Genomic DNA, 18,354 nt, shown 5'->3' with positions numbered 1-18,354 from the left:
AGCAGAGTTTAAATGGTTAAAGTGTCTAGAGCAGGGGTGCCCAAACTCGGTCCTGGAGGGCCAGTGGGTGCCCTGCATAGTTTAGCTTTAACTTCCCTCAACACACCTGCCAGGATGTTTTTGCATACCTAGAAAGAGCTTGATTAGCTGCTTTAGGTGCGTTGAAATTAAAATATGCAGGATACCGGCCCTACAGGACCATGTTTGGGCACCCCTGGTCTAGAGTAAGAGTCTAGCACAGACCTTTTAAGAAAGGAAAAAAAAAACTATTGACTCTTAAGGCAATGGAACCAGAAGTGCTAAAGTATTGGATCATAAAATAATACCTCTTAATTATAAAGCTTTAAATAATCTAGCTCCTGTTTATCTAACCAACCTTCAGTCTCGCTATAATCCAACCTCGCGTTCTAAGATGTCAAAACTCAGGGCCAGAATAGCAAAGTCTACTAAAGGAGGTCGAGCCTTCTCATTTATGGCTCCTAAACTCTGGAATACCCTGTCCGAGGCTCAAACACACTCTCCCAGTTTAAAACTAGATTAAAGACACACCTTTCTAGTAAAGCATGCACATAACTCGTATGAGGTAAGTGGGCTTTACAAACCTTATGTAGGAAACTCCACCTGTCTTAATGCACCTGGCATTTGTTATAAATACTCATGCTTTAAATGTTTGTTTATATGACTGCTATTTTGATTTATATATTGTCAAGTTTTGCATTTAATATCTCTTGTTCAAATACATTATGAAAAACGGTTACGCTGATTATTTTGTTTGTTCTCTATTTCCACCTGGAGATACTCATCCCGAGGCCTCTAGAGATTGTGCAGCTCCATTTATGTGATCCAAGACCTGTGAAGAGATGATGCCAACCATCAAGTACTTCAAGGGCAACACATAGGAAGAGATGATGCCAACCATCGAGGTCTTTAAGGACAGAACATACACTTGATACACTAAAACACTTTATCAAAAATGTACAAGTAGACATTCAATTCAATTCAATTCAGCTTTATTTGTATAGCGCTTTTACAATGTAGATTGTGTTTAGGGTTGTAACGGTATGAACTTTTTACGGTATGATAATCGTCTAAAACAATACCACGGTTTGACGGTTTCGCGGTATACGGTGTTACAAATGTTACAAAATAATAGAACAGTGAAGCAAATTTTACTTTTTCCAAATAATATATTTTGTTACTATAAACAACACCACTTACAATGAACAAATAAAAAAATAAGAAAATAATAAATAATGTGTCAAAGTCCAAATAAAGTCCAAATAAACATGGTTTATTTGCACCTTCATTTGCGTCTTTTGAAAACAGCAAGAGCAGCAGTTTGTCTTTGCTGTGTCACTGTTTTGTCATGTTTCTGTGCTGCTGTGCATGCAAAAGTACTTAGTATGAGAATTATTTCATGCAAAACTTTTTTTTTTTTGCGTTTTATTTAGCCACGCATAAATGTATGTCTATCTCTCATTCCGTGTTGTTCAAAAAGCTCATTGTTGGTCCACAAACAAAAGCGAAACCTATGCTTATTGGTTGTGATATAGCGAGTTTGAACCAATCTGGGCATGGAGGAGGGACAATGCATCAATGTATCATGTCTGGTTTGTCCGGAGACACAGTGACGAGCGTTTCTTTGTCAAATCAGCGTCGTCAAATTTTGATGACGTTACCGCACTGATTCCGGAGCCTCTGAAAGTCCGCGATTATGTTATGTGATACAGCACTGTAAAGCTGAGATTCTCTTCTTTATGCCAATCTTTGAATTGTATGAATCGGATCAGCGGATCAAAAGTTATTAAACATTTAAAAGCAATACTTATTTTTAGCCGCGGGCGGCTGTCTTGGTCTTTAAGGGTTAAAACCGTTGATATGCAATTGTTCATGGTATGATAATCGTGCACGTTCAAATCGTGGTAGACCGTCATACCGGTATATTGTTACAACCCTAATTGTGTCAAATAAATGGTCATAGTAACAGTGTAGTTCAGTTTTTAGTGTTTAAGTTCAGTTTAGCTCAGTTCAGTGTGATTTAATCATTACTGAGAGTTCAAATACTGAAGAGCAAATTCATCGATGCGTAACTCTACCAATCCTGAACCACGCGAGCCAGTGGCGACAGCGGAGAGGGAAAAAAACTTCACCTGATAGGAGTGAAGAAAAAAAACCTTAAGAGAACCAGACTCAGTTGGGCACGACCATTTTAATTTCTCCGCTGGCCAAAAGTCTTGTGCAGAGCTTCAGTCACTGTGGTGGAGGCTGGAATCTGACATCACCTCCAAGCAATTTAATTGCAGATTTACCTGTCTGTATATAATAACTTACATTTGATTGTTACTTAAACTTGGTTTGATTGTAATGAAATAATGTGCACCTTTCGTAAGGCTGCTTTGAAACAATAATTGCTGTAAAAAGCACTATACAAAAAAACTTGAACTGAATTAAAATGCTAGCTCTACAACTATGCCAGATCATAGTTCCTTTACTCTATTAAACTATGAACAAAGTTTCCTCCTCCCCTCTTAATTGTACTATGAGTAAACAAATAAAAAAAGAACTTCTTTCTACAGAATATCACTTTCTACCTTGGCATACTGCTTGCTCCTCCATGCAACCCATCCGACAAGATCTTCATGAATCTGCAGTCAGCCTCATTACAGCAGACTTGGCGAGGTGTGGGGATCCTTCATCAATAATGCTCTTTGATCTCTGGCCGGGCCACGTCGGCCGCGACTCTCCCTCATGGACAGCTAGACTAACAGTAGAGCAGGCCTGCTGAACTCCATCAGCACTCTTAAATGGGCCAGAAAATACTTCAAGTCCCAAACCGGCTAGCCTGCTAACACTGTTTTAATGCCACATTATTACAGCACCATCGCTGAAAGCCTTCTCAGCATCTACTGCAGTATTTCAGCACACATCAGGTACTTGGAATATGTTTTCTGAAGATTACGGAAGAGCTTGCTATTTTAAGAGCCTGATTCGGTTCCCCTACAGCATAATAATAAGCAACAGCCATTCATAACATGCTGGTTTGACGGTTATGCAACCGTCATGAATCAGACCTGCACCACGTAGGCTGAAGATTTGTGACAAATAACTTTCAAAAATTGTGTGTGGGTACACACAGTAATGAGAAAGATATAATATTCTTAGTGGGCAAGAATCTAGAAGTGATATTTTAATTTTACCTTTTACAACAGCCGTCTCTTTGAGTGGCCGTTTATGAAAGTGGCTGTTGTAAGTCTGGGGATGACAAGACTGAGGAAATGTATTAAGAACATCAGCCACACAAAAGACTGGAAGACGTGCTGTTTAAATGTCTGACACCTTGAGACTGCCCCCTAGTGGCATGAGATTGCAATATACAAAAAAAAATCTTAAAGTACTGTTTATGGAAAAGGCAGAATGCTTACTAATACTTTTTTTTTTAAAGAAAATAATAAATCTTAAAAATAAGGACTGTCCACAGCGAAAGAGTGTATGGCCAGTAGACAGAACTGTCACTGTGCTGCCCGCTCATAGAACTGTCACAGAAAACTGCATGCCTAGCAAACTTTTGCAAACATGGCTTTCTTAGAATGCACATATCCAAGAAACAATCTTGGAATTGCACAATTGAATTGTGAGCCTAGGTAACACTATTGCAAACTGTGAAGTTACTGTTAATAATTATAATTTTACAAAGGATTAAAATGAAATATAAAAATGTTGCATAATTTCTTTGGTATGTTCTCAAAAAGATGGAAAGGAGTAATATGATTGTTAAGAATGACTATCTAAGGAAGAACCAATGGAGGGCTAAATAAATAAATTAAATAAGGATTGCCTGCTATGTGAAAGTGTTTATGTTGACTGTCACTGTGCTGCCACCGAGAGTCTTTGAAAACTGCAAGCACAGCAAGATTTTTATACTTGGTCTCGAAGATGTTTTTTGTTTTTTTAACTGAATTGTGGTAGTCTTGAAAAGCGGTTACAAAGTATTGTGAAGAAAATTGTTTGATGTTAATTAAAAAATAGTTACATTATAGTTTCAAAAGTATTTTAAAACTACTAAATTTATAACAAGGCTCAACAATGAGGATGCAATGCTAAATAAGCTCTTACATTAATCAGTGTCGCACAGAACACCAATCTACTTTTGCATAAAATTATTGGATGAAAAGTATTACCCTAAATATATATATATATATATATATATATATATATATATATATATATATATATATATATATATATATATATATATAAATATAAATATATATATATATATATATATATATATATATATATATATATTTATATATATATATATTACCTAGTTAAATATATAGCAATTTGCAACAATGTACTGTATCTTGCCTACATGGTCACTGCAATTTCCTATAAACCTTCGAGATATATGTATAGTGGTTTGTTAAGCAATTTATTAACAAACCACTATACAAAATAGACAGTAATGAGTTGCATCATTTACAATCAATTTCTAATACAACAAAGTTTGATAAACTAGAATAAATAATATGGCTGTATAATTCCAACAAATCTTGTCACAATAGTGGAATTTTCAACTTCAATATGATACCTTGAAAAATATTGATATTCCATATAATTTCCGATACTTTGGTGAACAAATTACGACGAATTAATAGCAAGTCTGCATGATATTGGAAAAATAGGACATTGCAATATTTTGCATTTCTGCAATATATATTGCAATTTGAATACAATTTCACCTGATAGCTTGACCTGATTTGGAAAGAAGATTGGGAAGATTCTGTACATGAGCGAATCATGCATAACTTAAAAAAACAAAACAAAATAAAAGCACAGATAAATAAAAAAGCAAAGATAAGTTCAATTTCATCTTATTTTATGATTAAAAAAAGTGTAAAAACTTAATTTTTCATCTCCCTTCTGGTGAGAAGAGAGTGCGAGAGCTAAGCCAGTATCAATACAAACCAAAAAGCAAGATTGTATCATTTTGCTAAATATTTTAGTATCGATAATTATCAATATTTTTGGCAACATTCTTTGCAAGGTACTTCTACTACTAATAATGGTTTTATTTTATCTTTGCCATGATGACCTCACAAAATATTTGGCTGGATATTTTTCAAGATACTAGTATTAAGCTTAAAATGACATTTCATAGATTATTTAGCTCTAATCGAAAACACATTACAATTAATTAGGCAAGTTTGTGTAATTAGGCAAGTCTTTGTACAACAGTCGTTTGTTTAGTAGACAAACCAAAATCGTATATTGCTACACTGAAAAAAAATATTCAGAGATGACTCCTTGGATTTACTCAATTTTTTACGTAAGGTGGTTGTAAACAATTTATCTGCGTTGAATTTAAACAAATTAAGTTAAACATTAATAAACTTAATTTGTTTGTTTAAATTCAACACAAATAAATTGTTTGCAACAGTTCTGCATGCAACACTTTTTTCAGTGTATAAGGGGGCTAATAATAATAATGTGTATAAGGGGGCTAATAAGGGGGCTAATAAAAATCTTAAAACATTTTTAAAAATATAAAATTCTGCTTAAATTTTAGCCAAAATAAAACAAATAAGACTTTCTTGAGAAGAAAAAAATATTATAGGGAATACTGAGAAAAATTCCTGAATCTGTTAAACAAAATTTGGGAAATATGTATTTTAAAAAAATTCACAGGAGGGTGAATCATTTTGACTTCAACTGTATATCGTTTTGAATAATCGTGATTACAATTATGACCAAAATAATCGTGATTGATTTTTTTTATTCCCATTATCGAGCAGCCCTAATTCTACTCAAAATATCAACAGAATAAAATAAAGATGCTGTGAAGAGTAATGTTTTAGAAAATAAATAACTACATCAAATTCAAATACGTTCAGTAAAATAAAATAAAATTTATTTAAAAAAAATTTCTGATGGAGGCAGTGGGGGGGGGAAAAACACTCATAGATTGGACAGCTGTGTTTAGTTTCCCAAGCAGAGCAAGCCAACATTTACACACATACACGATAGTAAGGTGACATTACAAAAAAGCAAAGGCCCAGAAGTAAAAGCCTAAAGCAAACAACACATCCTTAGTGTTAAAAATCAGCACAGCAGCTAGACTAAAGAGAAAATAAATGGCTTTTAAGGAGGCAGCCGATGTTTAGAGGTCTAATCTGGGGTCCTGGTCATTATGGGGGAAGAATAACAGATCGCCATGTGTGTCATTATACAGATGTAGAGCACATAGCCTCATATTGTGCATTGGAGGTTAAGTGCTCACAGGAAGAAAACCTGGGACTCGCATACAGAGAGCGCTTGTTTTGGCTGGGTCTTTAGGTCTGTCAGTCCCAGCAGATGAATTCTGGGATGGGTGGGGCAGTTTTTAAGGAGCAGAGGAAAAGGGGGTCAAAAGGAAGTCTATAGTTTAGGCCTCTAGAGACTTGCAAAATCAGAGACACAATCCAGAGGCTGCTGCAAACCCGCAATGAAGCTGTTATTGAGCGCCAGGGGAGATGAGGTGAGGGAAGCAGAAAAAAAACAAAAAACAAACAAAAGCATGGCAGATGTTGAGGCCAGGCCACTGGAACACCTCAATTTGTTTGTCCTATCCCAGTTTCTTTTGCTGAACTACATAGCAAAACATCCTTTCATTAAAGTCCGGTGCAAAATAAGCGCTACTGGCAGAATTTGTGGAATATTATTAAACAGCTTTGACATATTTATACCATTATTTAAATATTTATTTAAATGTGTGTGTATATATATATATATATATATATATATATACACACATGTACAATGCAGTTTATAAAAATAATATTTTCTCTTTTGTTTTTTTGTTTATTATATGATTACTTTGTTTAGCCTACAAGTAGTTCTAATTGGAAACACATTACAACTCAATTTAATTGATCAATTTATTTACATATTTAAATGTGTGTAAATACATATTTATTCAGTTTTTTATATTAATGTCAGTAATATTACTGAATGATATGCAAATGTTTTGATGTTTGTACAATACATTTTGCAAAGGAATATTTTCTATATAGGATTACTTTATTTATTATTATTATATTTAATATTATTTTACTATTACAAGTCCAGATCACATTTATGCAATACGAGCATGCGAATCTCTTTGCTTAAGCGCAGATCTTCTTGTGCGCTTTCAAATAAACGCTGGTGAAGTGCGATTTAGTGCGCTTATGTAACAAGTATGTCTCCAACATTTATTAGATTTGCTAGGAATATTTATTAATTTCTCCAAAAGACCTACAGAGCGGCATTAATGCATCCTGAAGTAAAGTAAAACAACAATAAACTCCAGCAAGATAAAGTCATTTTGATTGTATGCAGAACCACAGACCATATACTTTATCTATAAATAAAGTATAATTGTAGAAACTGTGTTCATCTTAACTGAAAGCTACGCTGCGTTTGCTGGCCTCACGCATTGTGCACTTGTCAGTCAGTCAGCAAGTAACCTTTAAGGGTTAAACAAATAGCACTACTACAGAAAAGTTGTTATAATTCACGTACATTTTAATACGTTTTGGTGCGATTAAAACGTGCTATTAAAATAACACGCATGAATGTTTTGAATGAGATGCTGCAATGTAGCCATGGCGGGATGAATTTTGGTGTGGCACCCCGCCACTGAAGAAGAAATATAGCGAAAACCATGCATTCACATGACCAGAGCAGTTTAATCTGTTTTTGTATCATAAGAAGATTATGGCTGTATCAATGGTCCCAAATAAAACATTATTAATTTTATAATAATATATAGTATATATAATCTCTAATATACTTGCAGTAGCTGGATTGAAACACACCTTTTCTCCACAGCACATAAATAAAATTATTCATAAGTCAAATTTTTTTATCAAAATTAATTTACTTGCATAATATATTCCACCCTACTTTTCATATGGGAAAAGTGCGACAATTAAAAGACAGACACAACTTCAAACTCATGTGCAAAGCTGACACTTATCGGAGCCCTTTATCTGTCTGGGCTTTTTAAAGAAGACCTGAATATGGGAATGCCTTTACGAATTAAAGCTTCCTTCTGCCCCAAAGTAATACCATCTTTTCTATTAAACTTTAATAGCCTTCAGCAACAAAACAATTTCTTATTGACTTCTTATTTTTATTTAACAGACAAATTTTAAAATACACATTAAAACACCTTTTACATAACACTGTGTTTCTTTTCAGTGTTTAAGTAAAAAATAAACTGTTGAAATAAAAAATCCACTATTTCACTCTTACTATCCATGTGCACATCTGACAGGTAAAATCTGCTCTCTCTCTCTCTCTCTTTCTCTCTCTCTCTCTGCTGTAGTGTTGGTGCTGCTGAGAAATGTTAGACGCACTGACGCATATGCGCATAAAGTAATGCAAAAATGAATACAATGAATATCAAAAGCAAAATCTCTGACATGTGCGGGGAAAAACAAAACAAACAAAAACAAAGAGGATGTAACTTTGTCACCCCAAAAAATGAGCTGGGTCAATTTAGTAAAAGGCTTTTCTTTTCAGCATGTCCTTGCGCTCTTCTCAAAGCTAACTAACTACCAAAGTCAGAACAGCAGTTCTGTATCCAGCACGCATCAGTGGGTCTGCTTGCAGAGCATGCGAGTCTGTGGCAGTGTTATCCGTTACTCGCGAACACAAAACTGGACTGACCAGGTAAAGTCTGTGTGGGAAGCGCTGGCGTTAAATTGGGTTTCACACTAGATGTGCCACGATATGCCATCCATGGCCGAATTGTAGACGTTTTCTATGATGCTCACACAATGATCGACATGCCGCCATTCGGTGTCTTGCGTTGCTTAGTAACATATTCAAAACAATGTAAAGACCGCTTGACGTGAAGTAAATAAACCAGTAGAAATGTGCTGTTGTTGAGAACGTCCGCGTGTGAACAGTTTTCCGACATAATACACCATAAATTAGTGTGAAGAGCATGTTGTTTTACCATGGCCAAGTGAATAAAACCAGCAATCAAGCTTATAAAAAAAAAATAACAATCGTTCATGTGGGACTAAATAAATTTTCCAGTTTGCACACATCTATTTTTGGTCGCAAATGTGAGCAAATGGCAGCACTGTCAAGCCATGGTTTCCATTCACCTATTTTTTTTTTAAATGGTTGCGCATAACCGAGTAAGATAAACTTTTTATCCGATAAGAAAAGATGCACATAAACTAAGATAGAAACACTTTTACTAAACAAATTCCAGTATGTGCATTGAAAAGGTCCTGTGATTTTTTTTATAAGTAAGGCTGGGTATCATTCCAAAATTTTCGATACCGATACCCTGAATTCGAAACCGGTTCTGAACTATACATTTTGATACTTTTATTTTAAGAAATATATTTTAACAAGATTAAATAACTCATAATCTCTGAGAAACTTTGGTTTTATTTTTTCAGGATGGTTGGGACACTTTTCACAGCAGGTTTATCTCTAAGACCAATAAACAAAGAAACAAAAGCACAAAATGAACAAAGTGTAGTTAATGCAATATATTAGTGCAAACAGTTTTAATAGTTCAAGCAGTTTTAAGTCAATCAATTTTAAGTATTTGTGAGGCTTACTGCTGCTTGAAGGTTTAGTTCACCCAAAAAATTTTATTCTGTCACTAATTATCTTCAAATTAAGATATTTTGGATTTTATCCAAGAGCTTTCTGATGCTTCCATAGATAAATCAATAAATAAAGTAATTTTTTGTTTACTTTGCACACAGGAGTATTCTCGCAGCTTCATATAATTATGATTGAACCACTTATATCACATGGACTTATTTTGACTGTTTTTGGTTCCTAGGCATTGAAAAATGCATATCCAGTAAATCTAATCTTTCTCCACAGTAGAAAAAGGCAGCAAACCTTTAACAATAAAATTGCAAAGATCCTGTGGCATTCATCTTTCAGCAGGAGCAGAGACTATAACATTAATGTGAGGAAAACATGAAATCTAAACTGTTAATGCAGCCAAGGATAAGGACATTTAAATAAGATAAGGTTAACCTGATGTAAACTTCCTCATTTACTTTTAACCTTAAAGCATTTTAGTATCAACTTAGCTAGGTATTTAAAGCCATTGAAACAGTACATAACGGTACACAGCCTACGTTAGGTCCAAAAAAAGTATTAATAAATTTACACTGTCTGGTCTTGATGCCCAATTCTGATTTGTTTCCTATATTTTTTTTGCTTGTCCGTTTACACATTCATTTAGGTTGTACTCACACGATCAGTGTGCCAGAGCGTGGTTCACTTGGGCTTTGGTGCGGTACACTTGTGTGCAGGGCTTAAATGAACGTGTAAACAGACAAGCAAAAAAAATCAGATATAGGCAACAAATCGGAATTGTGAAAAACGCAGTTTTTAAACCCAACACAGTTTATGTAATGGTATGGCCCTGAATCCTGCGTGTGTGCGCACTGATGTTGGAGAGAATAAAGTTGCTCTTTGTAGCCCGCAGTGCGTGTATTATTAGCGACAAAAAGCAAAAGTTACAACACGAAGTTCGCCTAACTTTAAAATGATTTTGAGGCTGAGGAGGTGGAAAAGGGCCGTCAGCTTGCGCTTATGTCTGTTTACTTTTCGGAGCCCCAGCCATCGCGCTTTAATCCTCATCAGTCACGGTGGACGATGCTTGTGGTGGGCACGTTGTTATGATGACTGCGCCGGCGTGATCTTCTTGCAGTCAAACACTGCAAAAATGCTTTAAAGTGTAGTGTACGCAGTACAGCCACACATTTGACAAGCTCTGAGCGAGTGGGCGTACCCGCAGTAAACTATTGATTTTCAAGACAGCCTCGCTGCAGCCAATTACCAGCATTTGATCCGGGCACGTTGACAAGATTATACCCTTGGGTATCGAAATTTGGTACCGAACTAAAAATGTTTTTTCCGATACTTGATAGTATCGAGACTATTCGGGTGGTGCTTAAAAAGTATCGAACTCGATACCCAGCCCTAGTTATAAGAGATCAATGTGAAAATGTGTGTAAATAAATAAACCAGCGAGCTGAGCACACTGTAAAACATCTGAAATGTTGTTTTGGTCATCACCTTAACTGTTTCAGTATTAGTGTTATTATATTAATAATGACCTCCAGAATATGTGCTCTGTGTCTCACGGCTTCAAATGCCACCGGGCATTCACTGCGTGTCAGGATTGCCTTCTGAGGCACAAGTCATTTTTTAAATGAAGAAAAGATTGATGCAGCTTCTCCTACCGCAACAAATTACGTTTTTACTGTTAATATTTGGCGCTAGTTAGTGAGGAAGTGATGATTTTTGACTCATTGGACTCATTTGCCTTTTTGGCTGAAAACACAGCTAAAGAAAGGGTAGTCAGTTTGAACATTACACAAAGGTTTAAACAGCAAACATTTTAATCTGGCACCATCTACTTCCCTTGTAAGTGACATGCTGTAAACCCAGCATACCATATGTAACAGTACTGTATACTTTGCATGCAGAAGTTTAATAATTAGGTATTTTGAAATAGAAAATGGAAGCACAAAATAAATATGTGCATGATCGCAGACTATAATAAACATAATGAAGGTTGCATTAACAAACAATGTTTTGTTCAATATCTTTACTGTGCCCATCTACTGTTTTAGGTTGGGCAGTGCCAATGTGTTTTTCCAGTTTTATTGGGTTGACTACATAATTCCAGATTAGTGTGAAATCCCCTTACTTTTACTTACATTTGTAAAAGCATGCAAAATAGCCTTGGCAGGAAGGGAAATGAGACCAGCATTGAAGGCACAAGCGTTTCCCTTAGCAGAATTAAGAATCATAATGTAGGTGAGCGTCTGTAAGAAATTGATAAAATTCATTTTGTTGGTTAGGTGACCAATGCGATTAGTGCATGTAAACCAGTTATTTGTAGCTGTATCGGGGACCGCTGAAAAGAATGAACCTTCTGCTGATGTAGATATGGAAATGACTTTAGGCTTGTTAGGTTAACAAAGAGGGCTTGGGTTTCTCATAAACATAAAAATCGAGCTTTGATTGGAGTCGTGTGCTTTCACTATACCATCTTATGCTCTGACATTTAAAACAAAAATACATGCATATGCTTATATTTCGATTATGAGGATACAAACTTATCAAGAACAATGCAAGTGAAGGAATGTTTGCACATTTGATGCGAAATTTGATGAAATTTCTGACTCTTAAATTAACCTATTATATAGGTTTCCCTTTATTGTGTGGTCTAACACAGTGCTTCTCAAAATATGAACCTCTTAAATGTCTGTCACCCCCACTTTTTGAACATAGACATGTTTAACTGATATGATTGCCAGTCTTCAACGCACAAAGATTTAATATTGGTTTCATTTTAAACGACAATTGTTAGATTAGAGCTTAAGTAAAAAGTAAATAAATCAATTAAAACAGTAAATATGTGCCTGTAAGTTAAAAAAAATATTTAAAAATAATAAAACAATAAATGTATATTTTATTACATAAACAAAAATCAGTATTCTACAAAATCTGTTTTACCCTAAAATTGACAATCAATTAAAGCTAAACATCTGAACAAAAGATTCATTTTAAGTTAATATTTCAAAAATTTTGCTTTTAGTAAGATTGTTTGTGCGCAGTACTAAACATGACTACCTGTTTCCCCTGCTGAACATATAAGGGCGTCCCCTATTTTTTGTGTTTGCTACAAGGAATAAGAACCATATTTTTTCATACTTTTGACAATATTTATAAAGGACATCAAATCCAAAAGTTGTATGAAAAGTTTGGTTGTATTTGATTCAATTTTTGCCTCTAAAAATATATGTTAATGTTAATATATGTATATGTTAATATATGTTTAACTATACATCAACTGTTTCAACAAATTTATGTTTTTTTTTTTTTTTTTGACTGAACATCCTTGCTGCAAAACAATAAATAACAACTGCTTACTGAAAACTATCAATAATCAGTCACTCTTTTTGAAAAGACCCACAGGCCCTTTTTGAGAATACCGGTAAATTCGCTCCGGCTATTTACCGGAAAGAGAAGTTGTAAGATTACCGGTAATTTGCCAGAATGCTGCCCTTAGTGAACGCAAAAGGAAGATTGCATTGAAAGAGCGCGTGCACGTCTAGAACGTGCTGACGTGAAACGTCTACTTTAGCCAATCAGAACAGTCAGACGCATTCATGTCCGCGCAGTTTATGAAAATAAAAGCCTTTAAATATTTTTCCAGAAACTATTAGCTGCTTGATGTTAGTCAGACAATGTTTATATGTTCCTTCTTAATGCCAAATCTGTAAATAATTATCGATGAAATGCTTATGATAGACCGCTGTTTGTTTGTTTACCTTCAAGCTCTGCTTTCTTCAGTTGCTTAACGCATCACGTGTGCCCGTGATGGAGCCGGTGAGCGCCAACACACACGCATATATCATGTACATCTCGATAGTGTTTCTCTATATGTTTTTATTGAAGTTGCTTACAATACTTATCCAACTAGTTTGTAATGTAGTCAAATGTTTACAAATACAAGCGCAGCTGTTTAGAGGTCATTTCTGGTTATTGATGTCAGAACTTACCGGTATTTTGGAATGGATGTGTGAACGTTTTTTTTCTGGAAAAATTCCGTGACGTCCTCTCCTGTGTGAACAGCATTTTTTTTTTTTATTTACCGGTAAAGTAGTTCCGGAAATTTTCTGGATATTTACCGGTATCACTGTGTGAAAGGGGCTTATATGTCTAGATATTGTAACTAGACATTTAAAGTTTGGCATGATTGCTTTATGTTTAGACTACAATAAAGTGGTTTAAATTTAAGTGCAAATGGTCCAGTAATAAGTGCAAAAAGGGTGACAGGAAGTGAACATACAAGAAGAAAAACACACAACAAGAAAACACCTTGAGCATTTTCTTCTTGTAGGTAGTCTGTTAGAAGTCACAGGAATCACGATCAGAGTAGCCTGAATCCTGACACAAACAGCTCTCATAATTATTTTGATGAATACTTTAATATCATTTACAGGCCCGATGGACAAAGTGTTTCAAATTGCTTCTGAATATACCACCAGAGGGCGCTGTACTACTGTTTAAAACCAACTAGCAAACTAAGCTGTTTTAGGCTGGCTCTAGAAATTTTACATCAAAGTTGTGCATTTTTTATGCGATATGCCATATACAGTCAAGTCTCACATGTACACTAACCTTAAAGAGAGGGAAAACAAATTGAATGTACTGAATCAGAATTCAAAATGATGAAAAGCATTTATAAATAATGTATACATTGTATAGATACTACAAGTACATTAAATAAACTGGATGTAATTTTAGTGAAAAGCAGATCTATGTAGAGGGTTTCTGAAGGTTTCAAAGTTAAATTAAAGACTTTAAGACATGTTGAGGACCATTATGACTGATACTTTTGACTTATACAGGGCTAAATGCAAAGGATTTTTTTTTTTCAAATATGCCAGTTAGAAAAGATTTTCAAAAAAATTATTAAAATTTTATAAGTTTTGTTTTTCAATAATAATTTTTGAATATTTTTAAAATTAATTGTCAATTATATAAATTCACAAACCCTATAACCCCTACCAAGAATAGAACAAAACATAGCTGACAATTACTTCAGACTACAAAACAATAAATAATAAAATTGAAAAAAAACGTAAAAATAAATTTACCAGGAAAATTAAGACCCGTTAAAAAAAAAAAGATTTAAGGCCTACAACACAACCTTTTAGTAGATTTAAGATATTTTAAGAACCCGTGGATGCCCTGATTTAGAAATATAAAACTATACTCTTGGTATCAATTTTCTAAATGTTTTTTTGTTTCTAAATCAATCCAAAATCTATTAAAATGCAGTATTGTATAATGTATAGCATGCAAAAAAGGCTAGCAAATGATTTCATATACAAGCATTTTCACTTTAATTGAATTTTGTTTTGTTTTAAACAGATTTCCCCTCTTTGAATAATGAGCAGATTGAAGGACTTTTTAAAGCACCAGTCATTTCAAATCAAGCACTTTTGTAATTAAAAACACTGGCTACCATAGCAACATTAAAGACCTTACACTTACACTTAATATTTACATTATAATGTCAGAGCAATCATGATTTGAACGTGTCATTTTCAGAAATGTTGACCATTTTAAACAGTCTTGTTCTTTTTTTGTAAAATGTGCATTTTTTGTCGTACAAGATGAAAATTTTACATTTTAATTTATTTAACTTTATTAATTTTTTTTGTTCTTTTAGTGACAGCAGCACAATACAATTGTTGAAATAATACCATAAACAAATTTCATTTTAAGTTAAATTGAAGCACTTTCAAGAACCTATGCTTGTTTTAAGTACTTCCTAGGCCTTGAATCCATATGTCTGAAATTCAAGTACTTTTAAATAATTTCATGGAGCTCAGGAAGCTCCTAAGGAAGCAGTTTTTTTTTTTCTCCTGTTGTTTTATTTAATAAATGATTTAGCGCAGACCATCTTTGCTGGTTGACTTTACTGAAAGACCACTTATATCTTACTGTAGAAATACCTACAAACTCTTCATCTTTACATCTTTTTCTGTGCTTTTTAAAATTCAAAACTCTTCATGAAATATACCCTTGCTATTATCTTGATTGTTGTTCTTTTGCCAGTAAAGCTTGTTTGTGATAGTAATAGATGAGAATTTATGTTTATACTTTTTAATCTCAGCATGCTGTACTGACTCTTCGTTGTAAGTGGGTGCCAGCCACTTTGGTCCATCTTGACAATATATTGACATTGAAATCTTGGTTCATATTGACATGATAGCATCACGCACTTGCTGCAGATTTGTCGGCTATGCATCCATGATGCGAATATCCGTTCCACCTCATCCCAAAGATCCCTATTAGATTGGGATCTGGTGACTTTGGAGGCCATTTGAGTAATGAACTCATTATGTTCAAGAAACCAGTCTAGAATTCACTCTTTATTCACACACGTTATCCTGCCAGAAGTAGCCATCAGAAGATGGGTACACTGTGGTCATTAAGGAATGGACATGGTCAGCAACAATACTCAGGTAGGCTGTGGCGTTGACACAATGCTCAATTTTACTGGATAATGGGCTCAAAGTGAGCCAAGAAAATATCCTCCACACCAATACACCACCACCAGCAGCAGCCTGAACCAGTAATACAAAGCAGGATGGATCTATGCTTTTAAGTTGTTGATGCCAAACTCTGACCCAACCATCTGAATGTCACAGCAGAAAACCATAAAAATATGGTCCAATTTTAATTTTGATGAGCCTGTATGTATTATAGCCTCTGTTTCCTATTCTTAGCTGACAGGAGTGGGACCCGGTGTGGTCTTCTGCTGCTGTAGTCCATCTGCCTCAAGGTTGGACGTGTTGTGTGTTCAGAGATGGTCTTTTTCATACCTCGGTTGTTTCTATCAGCTGTTACCAGTCTGGCCATTCTCCTCTGCATCAACAAGGCATTTGCGCCCACAGAACTGCCAATCACTGTATGTTTTCTCTTTTTCGGACCATTCTATGTAAACCCTAGAGATGGTTGTGTGTGACAATCCCAGTATCAGCAGTTTCTGAAATACTCAGACAAGCCCCTCTGGCACCAACAACCATGCCACATTTAAAGTCACTTAAATCACCTTTCTTCCCCATTCTGATGCTCCGTTTGAACTGCAGCAGATCGTCTTGACCATGACTACATGCCAAAATGCATTGAGTTGCTGCCATGTGATTGACTGATTAGAAATTTGCATTAGCAAGCAGTTGAACAGGTGTACCTAAAAAGCTGGCTGGTGAGTGTATAGCACATAATACTAAACAGCACTGAAAAGGAATGCTAAAGCAATGGCATAATCACAATTTATACTTACAGTAATACTTAATTGTGCATTCAGAAATGTGCACATGTAAGATAGTCATTTATCATGAACTGATTTTACAAACAAGGTCCTGTCAGACAATCTATTATCCTAAATAAATTAAAAATTACTCAATAAAAATGACTAATATAATAGTAACAAATTGTGCATTTTGTAAACCAACTCTCTCAATGCATTTAGTAAAACAAAACAGTGGGCTTATGCAAGTACATAGACTTAAAAGCGATACTCCACCTACCTAGCAAAACATAAATAAGAAATGCAAAAAGTAAAACTCGTCTTATAGCAGCAGTGATAGTTGTAGAGCTGCTCTCTCAGTTGGCTTCAGTTTACGCAAAAAAAGAGACAAGTTCACAGGAAGTTCACGTCTGCTTTCCTTTCATATGACAAGTCTTTCATGTCTGTCTCACAGACGCCTACAGCCTCGCAGCAGCAAAAGGGATCTAATCTGCACTTCATACTGAATGTGTACATCAAACCAGCTCAATATTTAATGCTGCTGTTTTTAGCCTTTATAGAATAATATATGTTCCTATTCTCTTTGAGTTATGCAGAGTTTCAGCTTGAAAATAAACTCATCTTCTTTGTACTGATTAGTCCAAATTTAAAAAGGCTACAGAAACAATATGATTATGAATGTATAATTAAAAGTTTTGGTATTTTTTTATTGCAAATAACTACATATCCTTATGTTATTTTTTGCAGACATGCACAGAGATGGCAGGGGTTTATTTAATTGCTCTCAGAATGTCCTATTCTGGCTTAAATTACTTAATAACCTTTACGTTCTTTATCTTTGGCTTCACCACACAACCACATCCCTGTTCACATAACACAAAATCACTGATGCATTCAATATCATCACATAAATCACATTAAAAACTCAAATAAAACCTTAGTCATACTTAAAAACCAGTATTTCAGTCAGCACTAAGGACATTTCCCAGCAGACACGTCATAAGATGTATAATTAGGTTACAGGGTTTCTGCAGGTTTTACCAAGTCAAATTTAACACTTTTTAAAACATTTTAAGACCATTATGAATAAATTTTTACTTATACAGGGCTAAATGCTAAGAATTGTTTTTAATACACCAGTTAGAAAAGATTTTCACTTGCCCTATCAATAAATTATGTACATTTAATAGTACAATAATAATTAATTTTCAAATATATCCATTAACAATAACCCTAGAATAGAACAAAACATAGCTGTCAATTACTTTAGACTACAATAATATAAAATAAAAAAATTTGGTCAGGTCAGTGTCCCCGGCAGAATAAATAAAGAACGTTTAAGCAAATGTTATTGTAAGGAAAGTTTTTAGAAAAATTAAGACCTGTTAAAAATGATTTAAGACCTACAACACATAATTTCAGTAGATTTAAGACCTTTTTAAGGCGTAAAATTTATCTTTTGCGATTTTAAACATTTTAAGACACCGTGGAAACCCTGG

General features: G+C 34.6%; 1 protein-coding gene across 11 annotated transcripts in view; it reads right to left on the bottom strand.

The window, feature by feature from the left end:
- The window catches only part of LOC147835913 (uncharacterized), a 318,654-nt gene that overhangs the window by 295,982 nt on the left and 4,318 nt on the right, over window positions 1-18,354 (bottom strand). The window lies entirely within an intron of this gene.

The sequence above is a fragment of the Danio rerio genome, chromosome 7 (genome assembly GCF_052040795.2).
Source record: "Danio rerio strain M-AB ecotype USA chromosome 7, GRCz13ab, whole genome shotgun sequence".
NCBI classification, from domain to species: Eukaryota; Metazoa; Chordata; class Actinopteri; order Cypriniformes; family Danionidae; genus Danio; species Danio rerio.
Note: the sequence above shows the minus strand (reverse complement) of the source record. Positions and strands in the feature narration are given on the sequence as shown.